Source organism: Lutra lutra, chromosome X (assembly GCF_902655055.1).
Source record: "Lutra lutra chromosome X, mLutLut1.2, whole genome shotgun sequence".
Lineage (NCBI taxonomy): Eukaryota > Metazoa > Chordata > Mammalia > Carnivora > Mustelidae > Lutra > Lutra lutra.
This window is the reverse complement of record NC_062296.1, coordinates 4,485,994-4,503,361: the sequence shown is the minus strand read 5'-3', so window position 1 is coordinate 4,503,361 and position 17,368 is coordinate 4,485,994. Positions and strand designations below refer to the sequence as shown.

The following is a 17,368-nucleotide window of genomic DNA, read 5'->3' as shown; positions in this document are numbered from 1 at the left end:
TGTGGGGGGGCGGATTGGACAGGCTACTTTACGGTGAGACTCCGGTCCCTGTGACGCTCTGGTGCCTTCCAGGGATCTGCTCTCGCTCTCTCACCCCTCCCTCTCTCCCCCGTGGCGTCCCTCTACCACTCTGTCTCCGTCGTTCCGTCGTTTTCTCTCGGTCTGCCGGTGTCTCTCTTGGTTTCCGTCCTTCCCTCTGTCCCTCTCTGTCTCTGCCAGACTCGCGCGCTGTCTCGCCCTGTCGCTGGTGAGTGCTGGCTCTCCCGCTCTCCCGATCGCTCTCCGTCTGTCAGGGACGCGCACGGCTTAGCAGCCAGCTCTACCCAGACGCGGGAAGGCTACCTGCCGCGTGCGGATTTCCCAAGCGCGCGGGGCTCCGCCTGCTGCCCTCGGGCGAGCTCCATCCGCCCGTGCCCAGGGGCCCTCGGTCACCCCGCTCTCGCTCCTCCCCACCAGCGCACGGTCTAGACGGGCCACCTGCCGCCGAGGGCACCCATCGCCTCCCGCTGCGCGCGGAGCCGCCGAGGTAAGTGAGACCGTGGCCCTTCCTTCCCTTCCTCACTCCCCAGTTGCCCTGGCTTCAGTGCGCTGGAGAAACGGGGCGACCGCAGCGAAGCCATCCTGCGGCCGTCTTCCCTTTCAAAGAGTGGCAAGAGGGCCGGGGAGGCCCCTTGGGTGGTCGCCGCGCTTCCGCCGCCCCCGGCCTCATCCGGCCTGGAAACTCGGCGTTTCGGGGGCTCAGGTCTGGCGGGGTCGCGGGCGGGGCAGCGCGGCTTCCCCTTTAAGGCCGGAGCCGCTCGTCGCCGTGAGTGTGAGGGTGTGTGAGTGTGCGGCGTGCGTGTCTCCTCCTCCCCGAGTGACACAGCAGTGAGAAATGCCTATCAGTAACTTAAACCCCCGAAACTCCACCTTCCGGGCGCGCGGCGCGGAGCCGGGCGGTGGGAATGGAGCGAGCAGATTGAGGCCGCCACTGCAGCGCCGCCGGCATGAACTTGGCCGCGAGCTGAAGCAGCCCGCGGCGGGCGGGCGCGGGGGCACCGGCCGCTAGCCAGGGGGTGATCTGCAACCGGGCCGGGCCGCTCAGCGAGTGCCCGAGGCCAGGCTGCCTGCGCCGGCGGCCGCCCGCCCCTCGGGCACTGCCCCCGCCGCCGCCAGGGAGCTCCGCAGCACGGTAAGACTGAGGGCGGGAGCGGGAGGTCCGGCTGCTCTGGGGGCTCCGGGGTGCATTTGTGGCCCCTACTTGTGGTTCCCTTCGCGGAGGAGCTGGGGGACCCCAAAGTTTGCTCCGAGCACACAGCCCACCTGGCGCTCCGCGCGGCCGGCCCCCCTCTCGAACTGGCCTGGCCGGCCTGGGCGCAGCTCCCATCGCCCAGGACTTCGGCCTCTGCCTGCTCCCTGGCGCCCATCGGGTGTCTGGAACCGGGCGGGGGCAGTTAAGTACCGGGGGCGGGGGGGGGCTGTTTCGGAAGGCAGAGGGGCTCGAGCCACACGGGCTGCTCCCAGCTCACCGGGAGGCTCCCACTCCGTTCTGGTGCTCCCCGGGCCGCTGGCGGCCCGGATGCCACCGGCGATGCTCCCATCGCATGCCAGCTCCCTGAGCCTGGGCCAGTCGACAGTGGGCGCTGGGCACAGGATTCCAACCCCCCCCCCCCTACACACACACCCCAAGCCGGTTTGCCGCCACTGAGCGGGAGTGTGGAGTGTGCGTGCGCCGAGCCCGCTGCCTGACGCTCCCTCCCCTGCCAAATCCTCCTCTGGAGAGCAGCCCCGAACAGAGCTGGCGGCTCAAGGCAGCCCCGACTGGGCTCCTGCCCGGAGCTCCCGGCGCCCCCGCGCTCCTAGCTCCCAGGCCTCGGAGCGTCGGCAGAGCCTGGCGCCCGGCGCCGGCAAGGGCGGGCGGGAAGCCCCCCGGAGCGCCGCCAAATACTTTTCTGGGCCAGTTGGCTCGGTGAGGCTCTGTCCCGATGCAGTGTGTCCGAAGCCACTTGGAAAGCTGGCCGGACCGTCTGATTTTGATCGGTGATTAAATGCGGACTGAGCAGACACTAATAGGATTAGCTTGCCAGAAAACTGCCCTGAAGTCGTCGGAACCTGAGCAGACTGACGCACCTCGGGCCGGGGGCTTAGCCCCACCGCGCTCCCGCAGCTCCGTGCGGCTGAGCCGGGCGCCCCGAGTGTGGGTGTGAGTGTGTGAGCGGGAGGGAGCGCAGGATGGCTGGGGGACGTGGGGGAGAAGGGACTCCACTTGCTGGGGTGGCTTGTCGTCGTTGTTTGGCAGCAGAAGGAATCCCCCCGGGGTGCCGTGTCTACAGCGAACATGTCGTTTGCGGGTAGCCGACCGAGGCCGGCTCCGGGACATTGTCTGCGAGGGCGAGCGAGCCGATCGAGCGAGAGGCAGCCGCGCTGGAACAAAGACGCAAAGTCTCCCTGAGCCTAAGCAATTTCGAAAGAGTTGGCGGGGAAGAGGGCCCAGGTCTCCCAGGGGAGACCCCTGCGGGAATTGTGCGGTCCCCACCGCCCCGGCCCCGCGGCCCGAGCAATCGTGTTCCCGGTCTGCGGCGAGCCGGCGGGCAGCATAGCAGCGGCGCAGCCCAACCCTTGGCAGGCGCGGGCCGCCGCCCGAGTGCCCACGGGCCGGGCGGGGTGGGCCGCGCACCGGCGGGGGCTGCCCGGCCGCCCGGCCGCTTGGGGCTCCCGGAGGCCGCGCAGCTTCTCCCCCCACCCTACCTCTTCTTGTCTTTATAGATCCCCCCTCCCTCCTACCCTTGCCGCCGCAGCCGCCAACAATCCGCTTTATAAAAAGCCCCTTTGTTTCCCTGGAGGCTGGAGAGAGGGAAGGGGGAAAGGGACGCAGAGGCAGGGGGGCGGGGGCGGCTGCCTCCCAGTGGCCTTGAGCCGCTTGGGACAGGAGGGCAAGTGTAGGCGGTGGGGGAGGGGGTTGTGTTTCGGAAACCTTCCCCAGGAACCCCAGAAGGCGTGGGGAGCTCCTGGCTCCCATGGCGCGCCCCGCCTGCCCGAAGCGGACACCCGGGGCTCCAGCGGCCGGGACGGCCCGGCCGGCGGTGCGGCGAGCGGGAGGACGCGGAGGCCAGAGGCCGAGCACGCTCCGCGGGAAGGGCAGACGCGGCTCGCCGCTGCGCTCGCCGGACGCGGGCATAGGGGGCGCCCTTTCCTCGGTTTCGCTTTGCAGCCCGGGCCCCTCACCTCCCCGCTCCCGGCGGCTGTCGCGTCCGCGGGTGGCTGAGACGAGGGCAGTGACTGTGAGGCTTTCGCCACCCTGCGGTTACACTCACTCCTTCCTGCGCCCTCCTGCCGGCCACCCTCTCCCCCCACCCACCACAACACACACCGGGACTCAAACGCTCCGCGGTTCCCCTTTGTCTGGAGGCAGGGAGGGAGTCGGAACCGCCACCTCCGAGGTTCGTGCAGCCTAGACGGGCTGTGGGGACCGTGCGTGGGTGTGTCGCCTCCGCACGGACCCAGTGCCGGACAGTTGGGGGTGCCCACCACGCGTGGGCCGCTGGCATTAGTTGGATTGAGGATTTAGCGGGCTCCATCCCCTACACCTGCTCTCTGCCCGCCACGCCAAACTTATGGGAACACGGACTTGCACTGAGGAATGTTAAACCTGTTAGAAGTAACCTTTCGCCCGTTGGCCTGCCCCGCCTCCGCCTCTACCCACCCAAAGCTGTTCGCTTCTCTCCTAAAGTTTCGTTCTGTTGGGACAAGGAATACTGACAATAAGAAAAATTGACAAATAGGGAGAAGTGGGCGGGGTCCAAAGAGCGAAGTCAATTCCTCCCGCTCTCTCGCCGCCTCCCTCCCCCTTCCCCTTTAATCTCGGGCGGGATATTATTTGTGCCTTTTTGAATTTATTTCCCCTAATCCACTCCACTCCCATCTCTGGAGGTTAGTGGACAATGTTGGTCAAACATTTGTTCTCTGGTGTTTGGAATCGAAGGTGAAGCGTTAAGGTCCCGGACCCCCCCCCCCCCCCCCCCCCCCGCATCCCAACTGCATCTAAAACCACAAGGAAGTACTCAAATGGTAAACCACAGGTTCTACCTTCTCCTCCCCCTTTTGTGCTTCCCTTCTGGAGCAAGATCATTGGAAAATAAAGCTGCTGATGTGCGAGATGGAACATATGGTGCCTCCATAAGAGAGTAGCAGAAATGGCCTTGAACCTGCCGGACAGACCAGCTGTTTGCTGCCAGCCGGAGCAGCTAATCAGCTTCTTTGCCTTAAAGTAACATCCCTCTTTTCTCTTGATGACCAGTTTGCATATTAAATAGAATATTCCCCAGAGGAGAGAGGAGATGGGCTTCTACATTGTTTTCTGTTTTGGTGGTTCTCCCCACGCCTGTCCCTACTCTGGGTGCTGACTTGGCTTCTCTCCTGGTGCTCCCCATGCCAGCTGACAGTATGACAGTGCGGATGTTCCCTTTAATACTGATAAAAGAATGTTGCTCCAAGTGGAACTTGGGAAGGAGGCAGGAGAGGGGCTGAGATATTTCCAGATGCCTAGGAGGAAATCTCTCTGTTTTGTTCCTATTGGCTTTAGAAGAACTAGCAGCTCTCCCCCCCCAACACACACATATTAAAAATATCACAAAGATCTGCAGCTCTTCCTTATAAGATCTCCTCAGAAATCATCCCTTCCGGCCGTGACCATTTTCAGTTTTCCTTCAGTACAATGTGTTTGAGAGGAGGAAAAACAGTTTGGCTTTAGAAGAAGAAAGGCTTCAGGAGATACAAGGAAATTCCATGTTAGGAAATCATTAGCAAAGGGTGACTTCGTCTGTTTTCCTGCCACTGACGCTGACAGTGACACAGATGTGTGGGTTGAAACAGGAACGTCATTGAATTTTTAAACTCAACCAGGAAATAGCCTGTTGCTGGGGTGGGGGTGGGGGCTACATGTAGATCTCCTACCTGCATCTTCAGGTAGGAGATCTACTCTTGTCCATCCTTTTCAATATGGAAAGGGATTTTTTTTTCAAGCTTGGCCAGCATGTTTAATTTTTTTCCCATTTTAAGCAAATCACCCAAAGGCTTAAAATGCACCTGTTAATAGATCATCCCTAGGAAACTTAGTGGCTGTTCAGGCTTATGAAATGGGCAGAAACTGATCTTAGATCAGTGGTTCTGACAATAGTCGGACTACCCTCCTTCTTTAAAGGGGCTTCCTCTATGCAGTTAACCTTTCCTTTCTTTTTCTTTTTTCTTTTTAAAGAGTCTGATTTTCTTTTTTTTTTTCCCCTGCAGCAGTACACTGGAGGGATAATTAGCCTAGGAGCTGGGAAACTTGTGTTCTAGAATACTTTCCACCCTAATTAGCTGAGTGATCTTGGGCAAGTCCATCCCCTCTCCTTGCTCCTCCTATCTCCCTCCCTGCCCTCCTTCATGGCCTGGGAGTCTGAGTCCCTTCCAGCTCTAACACACTGCGATTTGTAAATGAAATAGTCATTTTCTGTGGAAGTAAAACACCTGTGGGGAAAATGGCTGCATGTACAAAGAAATGGGGCTGAGATTCTGAGGGGCAGCAAGAAGAGGGAGGACTCCCTCTCGTTGTGTCTTTTGCTGGTGTGAACTTCTCCCCAGAAACAGAGGTGGTGGAGGCTGCGAGGCGTCCTGGAGGGTTTCTCGTCCAGTACGCCTAATCTGGGGACCTCAGGACCTCAGGGCCTAGTGACGGCAGGCCTCCTAGTCACTGGGTCGGTTTTCAGATAACGGGATCTAAACTCTTTGAAATTAGACCGGCGTGTTTCCAAAGCACTCATGTAATAGCAGATTTGCCGCTTTGCAGCTGTTTAGCAAAGGTCTCAAGGACAAAAAGGACTTCCGTCTATACACGCGAGCCCCGCTGGAGTTGGGGCTCTGAACTCACTGTCAAACCTTTTCTTTTCGTCCGGGTCCAGCTGGGTGTTTTCTAAAAATCACATTTCCAACTTTGAGGATGTAGCAGCCATGCAAGAATTCTTGCTTGATTTTAATATTGATTTTTTTAAACGTGGAGGGGGGCAATGCAAATGTTATGAAGGAGGACCTTTTATCCTCTGAGCTCTTTGGCAATTATCTTGCTGCCATAAATGTTGATACACATATAATGGATGTAACTAGAAAATCTCCTTATCCAAGCAGAAAAGGCTGAGTGTTTGTTGGAGCAGACAGATGTGGCCGGGGAGGGAGATAGATGGCGGGAAGCAGGAGCCCGTTACCATGCACCAGCACAATAAACTGATTCCCATCACCCCCCTCCCAGCGCCGACACCCAGGGTAACCTAGGCAGCATCAGTCAGCTGTATGGCAGGAAAGAAGCCTCTCGAAGCTCACTTGGAAGCAGTCTGATTTTGCAGACATTGAGTCCTGAAACATCTTCAGGTCCCGAGTAGGGAAGCTTCCTGAACCTGCTTGAACCCAATGGGGTTGTCTGGCAAGGCTTATTACTTGTTGCTGTTGTCACTCCTGTCCTCGTTTGGTTGCAACTGTGGCAAAGGAAGAAGATTCCCCACAGAGCCGCTGACCGGTGGATCAGGGGTCCCATGGAGGTGAGGGCCTGTCGCTTGTGTGACATTTATGTGATCTTTACGTGCGAGGACCATGGGTGCATGGTCGCAGTGGTGTCCTGCTTCCAAATGAGCAGCCTGGGGCTTCTGAGCTCAGAAGTCGGGTGTCCTCCTCCCCCACGCTGGTGCTTTCTTTTTTCTCCCTGTTCACAGAGCCTCCCTGATTTCCTTTGGGCCCCAATTCCACCCTTAAAATCTGACCTATTCAGATTTTCCAAAGCAATCACATTGGTCGCAGCCCCCAAAGATCTCCCAGGGTGAGGCGTAGCGAGGGGCTTTGCTGACCCTGGACTCCCCAGAGTAAAATCTTCCAGAGACAGAGACAGGGTCTAAGGGGCACCAGAAGGAAAAAGCCTTTTGCGAAGTCTGTGAGAACTTTCCTTGCCCAGAGGAGTTCCTCGGGGCCTCTCAGGAACCCCAGCTTCAGATTCCCCTTCCCTCCCTGGCCCGCATGAGGGTGGGCTCCTCCGCCCACCCACAGCAGCGCAGTCCTGCTTTGGCTGCTGCCTTCTGACCCCGGGGGTGGTCAGTGCCCCTTTCTGTACAGCCTGGGTCCCAGCCTGGAAATTTCCTCAGGGTGGGGGGCCCAGCTGCCTTTCCCTCCCAGTGTGCCCCACTTTCCGCTCTGCACAGTAAATAACCATTAAGTGGGGGTTTGGACAATGCTGTTTTCTGAACCCTGAGAACTTGTCCATGAGGCCCAGAGGAGGATGGGGCTGACCATGGGATTCCATCAGGCTAGAAGGAGGCCTGGCCAGCTGACCCTTGTGTTTCCCCCTTCCTTCCGCCTGTGCAAGTACCTGGACACTGGGCCATAGGGACACATTTTTGCCGATTCTAGAGAAGGCCACTGGATGTCACCGGGTGTGAGCTCGTGAATGGCACCTGCTTTCATATTTTGCCCAGTGTTTGAACCTCAGAGGCTCAGTGACACAGAGGGGCGGGCTTGGAATCCGCTCTGCCTCGCTTTATGTGGCCCCATTAGTCTGTTGCCTACATGCCTGCCTGCACGTGGTTGCAAACTCCTACAGTAAAAGATGCACAATGTTCTAGCTGGGAGAGTAGAGTCCTGTAACTTTACAGAAGAGGAGAGTGAGGCCCAGAGAGGGGAGCGGCCTGACTTTCCTGAGGGGACCCTGACTCTCCGTCAACCATCTGAGTCCAGAACACCTTCTTTGCACATCTGCTGTGGGCGCGCAGGACTCTCCTTTTGAGGGAGAGCGAATGTGGGGGTGGGGGGAACGTGGTACGCACTGCTCAGGAGCCCTGTTAGGAAGGCGCAGGGGCGGATTACAATCGGAGTTCCAAGTCGCAGGGAGCGAAGAGGGCAGGTTGTAAGTTAAGGAGCAGTGGGGTGCCCGGGCCTCAGGGCCTCAGAAAGGAGTGTGTCTCCTCTTGTTTTCGAGTTGCTGATGGAGAGTCGAGAGTCGGGCAGCCAGCCCCTTGGAGGGCTCTGCTGGGTGGGCTCTGTTCTCAGTTTGGGGGATTGTTTGGGTTTTGCTCCTTATGAGATCTCTGGAAGTTGCAGTGCCGACCTTGGAATTTTAAGTGGAACAGTAGTTGTGGCGCGCTTGCCAGCGTCACGTGAGAGACAGGCATGCGTGACGCTGGCCACAGTGTTTCTAAGCTGCTTGTCTGTCAAGGATTAATTTAACCTCTAATTACTACATTTGCTTCTCAGTTTGCTGCATGAACATGTTGCAACAAAAGCTCAAGGAAGTATGCCATTTCATTTAGCCACCGCTCTAAAATTAATTTGGGGGATATGATGGAGTCAGATCTGACACACTTGGTGCTAGAACAATCATGCTGCTGTTTGGATGAAAGGGAGCAATCCGGCTGTTTCTAGGGACGCCCCAGCAGTGGGGTAAAGAGCATTAGCGACTCAATAGCTTCCACAGCAGGGCCCTCCTGCCACCCCTCCTGCCACCTGGCCTTGGCCCCCTTGAGTCTCCCTGGAGGGGGACGGGGCCCTGCCTGCCGCTCTCAGAGGCGGGGCGGTGGGCGCTGCGCCCATAGCTCAGGTGAGGTCAAGCTGGAGTCTCCCCCAGGTCTACTCCCCAGGGCTCACACCCCCTCCCGCAACAGGAGCCTCCCAGCAGGCTTCTCTCTCTCCTCCTCCCTGCATCCCTCCCGAGTGACTGCCCTTTGGCAGCCCTACAAAACTCTCCGTCCTCTCTCGCCAAACAGCGGCAGTGGGTGTGGGAGCCGGAGGCTGTTCCCCTCCCTGGGACGGCGAGGATGGCTGGCTTCTCCGACCCAGGGCTGGAGGCCCTCAAAGCATCCTTTGGCGCCAATGCCCAGTCGTATTTCTGAGTCCACAGCGGAGGCTAACCAGGTCAACCGGACTTTTCCTGTGGGGCACTTTGCCTTCTACATCACTTGTCACCCCAGAAGCAGAGAACTAGAAGCTGATGTCTCTCTCATCCTCACCACACCCTTTCGGGAAGGTGGTACCCAGGTAGAAAGGGCTGGGTCTGAAGCCCTTGCCCCCCACATGGCTGGGGACAGGCTTTCCGACCTTTTCAGTCACGTCTGTGGGCTGGCTCTTTGCAAAATCCTGAGCAGACCAAATTTGGGTTCAGTGCCCGCACCTCGCCCTTCCTGGCTCCTGGGCCTGCCCCTGCCCCTCACAACCCCTCCCTCTTACCTGCAAGGGTGCCCTCCCCAGCCCTGTATGTCTCGGGGTGATTCCCTTCATCAGGAGAAGCTGGAACCTCCAACTTGAATTATGGGATGTAAGTGTTGCCATGTCTTGGAGAGCATCTCTTTTTAGGACGCCAGTAGGAGGTGTTCAGTGTTTAAGGAGGTCCTTTTGGATAGCCCCCTCACCAAGTGGCACCATGCCATGCCTAAAGCTCATTCTGATCATGAGATTGGAGAAGAGCTAGGACCACCTCGCTGCCAAGGCTCTCCTGAGCTTGCCCCCAGGGAGGCCAACTCCAGCTCATCTCCTGAGCCCCAAATCATGACAAAGATAATTTCTGTCTCTCTGGAGCAGGGACAGTCCTTGGATCACAGCCTTCTTTCGGAATCTGATGAAAGTTGTGGGTCTTCTCAGACCACCACACAAGAATATGCAACGCTGCATCTAATTTCAGGAGCTCATAGACCTTTCTGGAAGCCCATTCATGGTTCCCTCAGGGATTCTTTGAGACAGGCTAAGAATGCCTCACTGTAGTGCCTTGGGCTGTGCAGATTGCACAGCCATCCCTGGTCACCTCGTGGGTGTAGAAACATTGTGATGTGGTGGGAGGAATAAAGAACTTGCCTTCCGGCAAAGGTCATGGGTCAGCCGCGGGATTTTCGGCAAGTCCCTGCCCCTACCTGAGCTGCAGGGTCCTTGGGTGACAGATGGGTGTATGAGAAGGCCAGTCCCGCCCAGCGTAATAGCATTGTGGGGGATTCCAAAGTGTAGGTGTTGGTGACATGGTCTTGCAGATATCAGGCTCAGGACACACTCAGGGGTTCCTCTCTTTAGGGTCACTGGCCACTCTCCATTTTGCTTCTCATGTGGCCTGAGAAATGTAACAAAAGAAAAGCAGGTCTCTTTTGATACCAAAAGTCCTCTTGTCCCTTCTTTTGATCATCGTGTGAGTTACACCCAAGCAAACTAGCATGAGAGAATCCCTGGCTTGGAAGGTCATGCAGTGTTTCTGGGATCTAGACACTCTGGAGGATTTGCCTGCTTAAAGATCCTGCTTGTTCAGCCTTCTGCAGCTCCTGAGTGGGGCCAGGCAGCGTGCGTCTGGCCCAAGGCCCTGGAGGAGGTTCCATGTCTGCCTGCCACGGAAGTTAGTAAATGGGATCTGAGAGGGCCACTGATTTGGTTGGGTTTTCTACATTTCCACTGTCACACCTGGCATCAGGAGGGAAAAGTGGGTCTTTGACTCCCCCCAAATCACTGAAAAGGTCTGACCAGCTCTTTGTGAAAACTGGGTGGTGGACCTGCCCGTATGTCTGGCCGGGGCCCTTCCTGGGAGATGGGGGGAGGGCGTCATGTTCTCTTTGGAGAGAAGCCTCAGGAGGAGCGGTGGGGCATGTGCTGGGTGCAATTCAGAGAACCTCCCCCACCATCCCTGTCCAACACTGCAAATGTGGAAAGGCTTCTCATGGCAAGGCCAGAAGGGCTCATAAATCACAGATGGGGAAACTGAGGCTCTGAGTGGGGCTGTGCACTCCCCCGTACAGTAAGGTCTTTTTACCTCTCTTAAAGACCACCCTGTCATCCGATTAACCTGGCCCTAATGAGTGCTCAGGTCCTGAAAGCCAGCCGAGAACATGGAGAGTAGGTGTGGGAAGCCATTTGAACCCTCAAAGGATGTTGCCTGTGTGGTGACTCACATTTGCTGATCTGGTTATGCCCATCCCCCCACATTCAAGGTAGAACCTCTGGGAAGGGAGGATGTTGCTAGGAGCTCGGGCTTTCCCTCTCCTTTATGAAGAGATAAGTGCTGGTTTGCTTTGAACTGGTTTGCATACAGATTGAGGTATTCACCCCCCGCCCCCCCCATCCTTTGTTTCTTTTGCTAAAGAAAGCCAATTTGCCAGGGCTGGGTAAGTCAGGGTCATGGTGAAGATGAGTATTTAGTTTTGGGTCCTTATGCAGAGCGGCGCCCGCTCTGTCCCTTGCTGGAGCTTCTGGGCCTCTGCTTTATGACTCATCTGGAGGGAGAGAAGTCGAGCAAGTTAGTGGAAAGTCAGTGCCCTCCAGCAGTTGGAGGCATCGTCTAGTAATCAACCTGAGATTGGAGATCCGGACAGTTAATCTTACCCTTTGGAAGAGTCACTGTTTGGGACCAGCTTTGAGTCTGGGAGGGATTCTTTGTGCTGTAGTGGGTAGAACATCCACCGGGGAGGGACCTAGCTCTGAGCCTCAGTTTCCCCGTCTGTACAATGAAGGACTTGACTAGGGGAAATCTGAAGGGCTCCTCCAGCCATGACATCCCACAGTGCTATGAGTTGTGAATTAAACTTTAAAATGTTTGAAAATGATAAATCATCATTTGCTCTTTTTGAAACGACCAGAGACTTGACAATGTCGGGGGGTTTGTGTTAGGTTGGTAGGTGGGGGCTACGACTGTTATATGGCCAAGAAGAGTTCTGGAAGTTCGGGTAAAGATAAAAGCAATTGGTATGTGTTTACATAGGACCAAAGAAAGGGAAAAGTGGAAGTTCCCTTAGAGACCCCTGGTTTTACACATGAGGATGCTGGGGCCAAGCTAGTCCAGGACTCAGGCCTTCCCACTCCCCGCCCACCCTGGAGCTGTTTGTGTCACCGGTTCACAGACTCTTACAGAAGCATCACTGAGCTTCCAGCTTGTGGGCAGCAGAAGGGAAGATGGGGGTGATTTATCAAAAAGGATTTTTGCCCCCCGTCTTTACCCTCCAGTAACAAAGAGTTGTCCCCAGCTAAAGTAAATATTTAATTCTGTTAGTACTAATGCCTAATTTAAGATAAAACAGATTTTTAAAAATACTGGGATAAGGGGTGTAGGGATGTGGACTTTGGAGACTTGTTATTTGGAATTATTTTAATTTAAACATATGGGCTGTTTTAGGTTTGACTTCATATTTGCTAATTTTCATTATGAAAAAAAACCCAAACTACCCCACCCTTAGTTTTGCACTGAGTAACAGCTTGTCTCCTCTAGAAGAAGCTGTAAGTTTCTCAACCGCTTGCACCCACAGTACTTGGCATGTTTGCTTATTGTTTGTTTGTTTGTTTTGAAAATTACTTTGGGCTCCAGGTTTTTTTTTTTTTTTTTTTTTTTTTTTTTTTTTTTTTTTGGTCAGAGAGAGAGAGAGGGAGAAAGCAAGCACAGGTAGACAGAGTGGTAGGCAGAGGGAGAAGCAGGCTTCCTGCCGAGCAAGGAGCCTGATGTGGGACTCGATCCCAGGACCCCGGGATCATGACCCGAGCCGAAGGCAGCCGCTTAACCAACTGAGCCACCCAGGCGTCCCTGGGCTCCAGGTTTATACTGATCCCTGACCTGTCCAAATTGGAGAGGAGAAGCAGCCCAATGTGCCCCACTACCTGTGAGGGTCCACAATAGAGGAAAGGGTCTGTGTTTGGCCCCTTTTAGCTCATGAGGCATCTACAAAATCTGCCCAGCTTATCCCCACACAGCCACCAGCTCTGAGACTGTTTTCCTCGGTTGTAGCCCAAGCACCTCTTATCTGAGCCTAGCCACATCCCCTCCCCTGTCCTGAAACAGGACCAGTGTCTGGGTGGAGGCAGCCTGGGTGCCAGGCCCAGCTCTGCTACCTTGCTGTGAGACCTTGGGCAAGTCCCCTACCCTCTCTGGGCCCTGTGGTCCCCATCACTCCAATGAAGGGCTGAGAAGAATAGAGGGCTCTCTGAGATTTTTTTCTTCTGGGGTTGGATTACTGTATTTAAAGGCTGTGACTGGACCAGTGGAGTATATGACCTTTAAATCCTTTCTAGAGGTAAAACTCAGTGATTGCCTGAATCACTGGAAGAGGAAGGGAAACATGGAGTCCAAGAGAACTGAAATGGACTAGCACTTTTTAAATATGTGTGCTTCTTGGGCACCTGGGTGGCTCAGTCAGTTGAGTGGCTGCCTTGGGCTCAGGTCATGATCTCAGAATCCTGGGATCAAGTCTTGCAGTGGGCTCCCCACTCAGCAGGGAACCTGCTTCTCCCTTTGCCTCTGTTCTTGCTTGTGCTCTCTCTGTCTCTCCTGAGACAAACAAACAAACAAACAAACAAATATGCTTCTTTGCCTGCATAGTTCCTGATGGCTGTCTGCTTTTGGGATACATTTGGAAAAATGTATCTATCTCCAGCCCTTCACTTGGATTTGTTAGGCGCTTTGGCTCCTAAAAGGGAGTGGGGAAGGGAGGACAGTGTCCAAGACCCTCTCTCTACTGTGGACCCTCACAGGTGGTGGGGCACATTAGACTGCTTCTCCTTTCCAACTCGGGCACGTCAGGGGTCCGTATGGAACAGGACCCCAAAGTAATTCAAGACTGGAACTTGGGTGACTGATTCAGGAATAGGTCAAAAGTCATTCTGAAAATTTGATTCAAGGAAGATGTTTTGTGTATCTACTGTGTGCCTGGGCTGTGAAAGGTGGACAGATGGACGGGACGGATAGATGAATGGATGGACAGACCGACTGAAGGGCAGAAGGAAGGATAGGCAGTTATGTTAGATGTTACAATGTAAAAGGCTACTGAGTACCCATGGTGAAGAACTTATGCAAATTAATGATTTGTCAGGGTGATGATACAAGAGCAAACCGAGCAGACCAGAAATGCTCCTGGAAGGTCATCCAGTGGGGGAGACTGAAGGAAGACAAGATTTATAAGTAAAAAATGCTGTATGTCTGAGGTGATAAGTGATTTGCAGCAAAATCAGTCAAGGAAGGGAGCAAGGGAGTGACTGGGAAGGGTGTCCTTCTAAATGGGGTAGGCAACAAGGATTTTGCCAAGAAGGTGAGATTTGAACAAAAACTTGCAGAACCATGAATCCACTAGGCCAGTGTTGTCTAATAAGTACATTGAAAAAGTTAAAAATCGGGTGGAATTAATTTGAATATATCTTATTTAACCCCAACTGTCTAAAATATTATTTCAACAAGTGATCAACTTAACAATTACTGACGTATTTGTCCTTTTTTTTTTTTTTTATCATGGAAAGTCTTTACATTCCAGCATGCGGTTTGCACTCACAGCACATGTCAATTCAGACTGACCACATTACAAGTGCTCAACAGCCGTATCTTAACTCTCTATCTACCCATCCACCCATCCATCCATCCATTTGTCCATCTGTCCGTCCATCCATCTACCCATCCATCCATCCATCCATCCATCCATCCATCCTCCAAAACAACTCTACCTGAAAGGAGTTTTGATTCTCAGCTTTTCTGCCTTGTGGGCTGGCCATATGGAGTCCAGTGAACCAATTGGTGTCAGCCACACTGAGTAGGGCTCTGCAGACCACTGGCAACAGGTCTTTTGTCTGAAGAAGGCTCCAGTGTTGACCTGAAATTTATCAAAATGAGAGCAACCATTCCCTGAATGCCCTCATACACCCAGAGACCCCTGCCCTGTTGCTTCATGGGAATGCTCCCATCAACTGGGAGCATTTCCTAATAGTTGGTGCTCAGGCCTCTAGTCTGTTCATCCTGGGGGTTTGTTGATCACATCTAAGCTTTTTTTCTTTAATGTTTTAGACTGACATGAATTCACATTCAAGAAAAGTTGCAAAAAATAATACAAATGATTGCTGAATACCTTTCACTTCAATCCCTAAATTTTGACACTTTACCACATTTTCTTTGTTTTATCCACTCCCTTCCCCCCCCACACACACACATGCACACACTATTTATTTTTCTGAATTGTGTGAGAATAAACTGCAGACATGATGCTCCCATTCCAAAGTAAGTGAATGTATATTTCCTAAAAACAGAGGTAACCTCTTGTACAAGCACAGGATGTTGATCAAAATCAGGAAGTTAACATTGTTTCCAGTCTAATCCAAAGACCTTATTCAGATCTTGCTGATTGTCCCAGTAATGTGTTTTATAGCAAAAGAAAGTTCAGGTTTCTGAACTGGTGCATTTGGTCATCCTGCCCCTTTAGTCTCCTTTAATCTGTAATGATTCTTCAATCTGTCTTTGTGTTTGGTAGCACTGATGTTTGTGAAACATATAGGCCAGTTGTTTTGCAGAACACCCCTCGTTTTGGGTTTGTCTGATGTTTCCATGTGATTAGATTCAGGCTCTGCACCTGCGGCAGGAACGCTGGAGAAGCGATCCTGGGTCCTGGTCCGTCCCTCAGATCACAAGGTCATTACTGCTGATGTTAACCTTGATCACTTGGTTAATGTGGTGTCTGCCAGGTTTTTCCACTGCCAAGGTACTAGTTTTTCTGTTGTAATTATCTTATGGGGATATATTTGAAGAAATGTTAATAGCCTGTTACTCTGAAAAGTTTCACTCACTAATTTAGCATCCAGTGATGATCCTTGCCTGAGGCAACTTTATTATGCTGGTTGGCAAATAATGAATTTCCAATTTCATCATCCCTTCTCTGTGTATTTTTTGGCTGTCTACTACAAGAGAGAGCTTTCCTTCCCTCCTCGTTTATTTACTTGTATATTCATTTATATCAGGTAACCTAGTGGGTTTTTTTTTATTCAATGAGCTATAATCCTTTACTATCATTATTTATTTCGATGCTCAAATTTTCCCAGATTTGGTCAGTGGGAACCTAACCCTTTATGCCAGCTCTTAAGTCTTTTTGACATGTCCCTAATCATTCTCTGAGCACAGCCTTAGTTTCTGGCATAGCAAGGTGTTCCAGGCTTATCTTGTTTGTTTTCTGCCTCTGCCCTAAAAATCAGCTACTTTTCCAAGGAGCCTTGGTTTCTTTTGGTGGAGAATGATATCTAGAAACCAAGATCCGGGTACTAGATATATGCTCATTTCTACCAGAGTGTCATTGCTAATAGAACTTCTCAGTCCACAAAGGTAGGAAAATAATTACTTAACCTTCATCTATATTTCATTTTATTAATTTCCATTATTGTGATAATTTCTCTATCTACCCACCTACCTGTCTGTCTCCTATCTATCTAAAATCCATGAGTTCACACTGATACTTCTGAATTCTAACCCAATAGCGAAGTCAATTCCCTTTTATGACAGTGAGAAGTCTACCTGCTACTATCCATAATGTATTTACTCATTTACTGAATCCTAGTATATACAGAAGGTAGTTTCATAATTGCTAACTCGTATCTGTGTGAGAAGAAGCCCATAACTAGACTACGATATTTGTTTAGAATTCTCTTTGTCTTTTGCTTGAGGTTATAACACCCAAAGACTCTGTTGAAAAATTACCTGGGCTAGCTTTCCATCCCCCTGCCCCTGGGGTGGTCAGTTGAGTGCGGTTCAGTTGACTTATTTCGTTTAGATACTTTTGGGGGCTTTTGTTTCCCCACATTTGTTAATTTTAATTCTTTTTTGAGCAGGTGAAAAATAACATAATTCTGTAAGTTAAAAACCATAGAAAAGCAACACCTCCCATTACTTCTATTCTTCCCACCTTGCTCCATTCATCTCCACTAAGTAACCAATCTCATTTGTTTTCCTGTGTTTCTTTTTGTACAAATGAGCAGACGTCTGTGTATTTTTTTTTTCTTATATGAAGAGTAGATCCTTTTTTGAGCTTCACTTTTTTATGGGATGGTACATCCTAGTGGTCACCTCTTCTCATTTCCTAGAGCTCTTTCTCATTCTTTGATTACAGCTGCTGAGAACAGCAGCGCGGAGGTACCATATATGATTCAACCCTTCCTATGTATGAGCTTTGGGTTGTTTCCAGTATTTTGCAATTACAGTGCGGCAGTGAGCAACCTGGTGCATATGTATTTTCATTTTTGCCAAAGATATGTGTTCAGGGTAGATTCCTAGAAGTGGAATGGGTGTGTCAAAAAGTAAACACCTATTGGTTTTGTCAGGTAATTTCCAAATTCCCCTCTTGAAAGGTTTGTACCAATTTGCATTCCTCTCAGTAATGTGTGAGAGGGTCCTTTTTCCTAAAACCTTGCCAATAAAGTGTTTGCTATACTTTTTAATTTTTATAAATCTGATAGGTGAGAAATGGTATCTCAGGAATTTTAATTAAGCATTTTTCTAATTATGAGTAACTTGGAGCATCTTTTCATATGCTCCGGAGCCTTTTTGGGGTGTGTGTGTGTGTGTGTGTGTGTGTGTGTGTGTGTATTATCTTTTTATGTCTTTCCTCCCTTCCTCGACTGAGTT

The 17,368-nt window shown here is 52.4% G+C and overlaps 1 protein-coding gene across 3 annotated transcripts in view; it reads left to right on the top strand.

Annotated features, from left to right (window-relative positions):
• Positions 1 to 455: 455 nt before the first annotated feature.
• Positions 456 to 17,368, top strand: part of MAMLD1 (mastermind like domain containing 1) — a 109,062-nt gene continuing 92,149 nt past the window's right edge. For 2 of the 3 annotated variants that reach the window (XM_047715927.1, XM_047715929.1), the window contains exon 1: positions 925 to 1,171. The gene's annotated coding sequence lies outside the window, so the exon portion shown is untranslated. Of the gene's footprint in view, positions 527 to 924; positions 1,172 to 17,368 lie in introns of those variants that run through there. The other variant, XM_047715928.1, reaches the window with a different exon arrangement.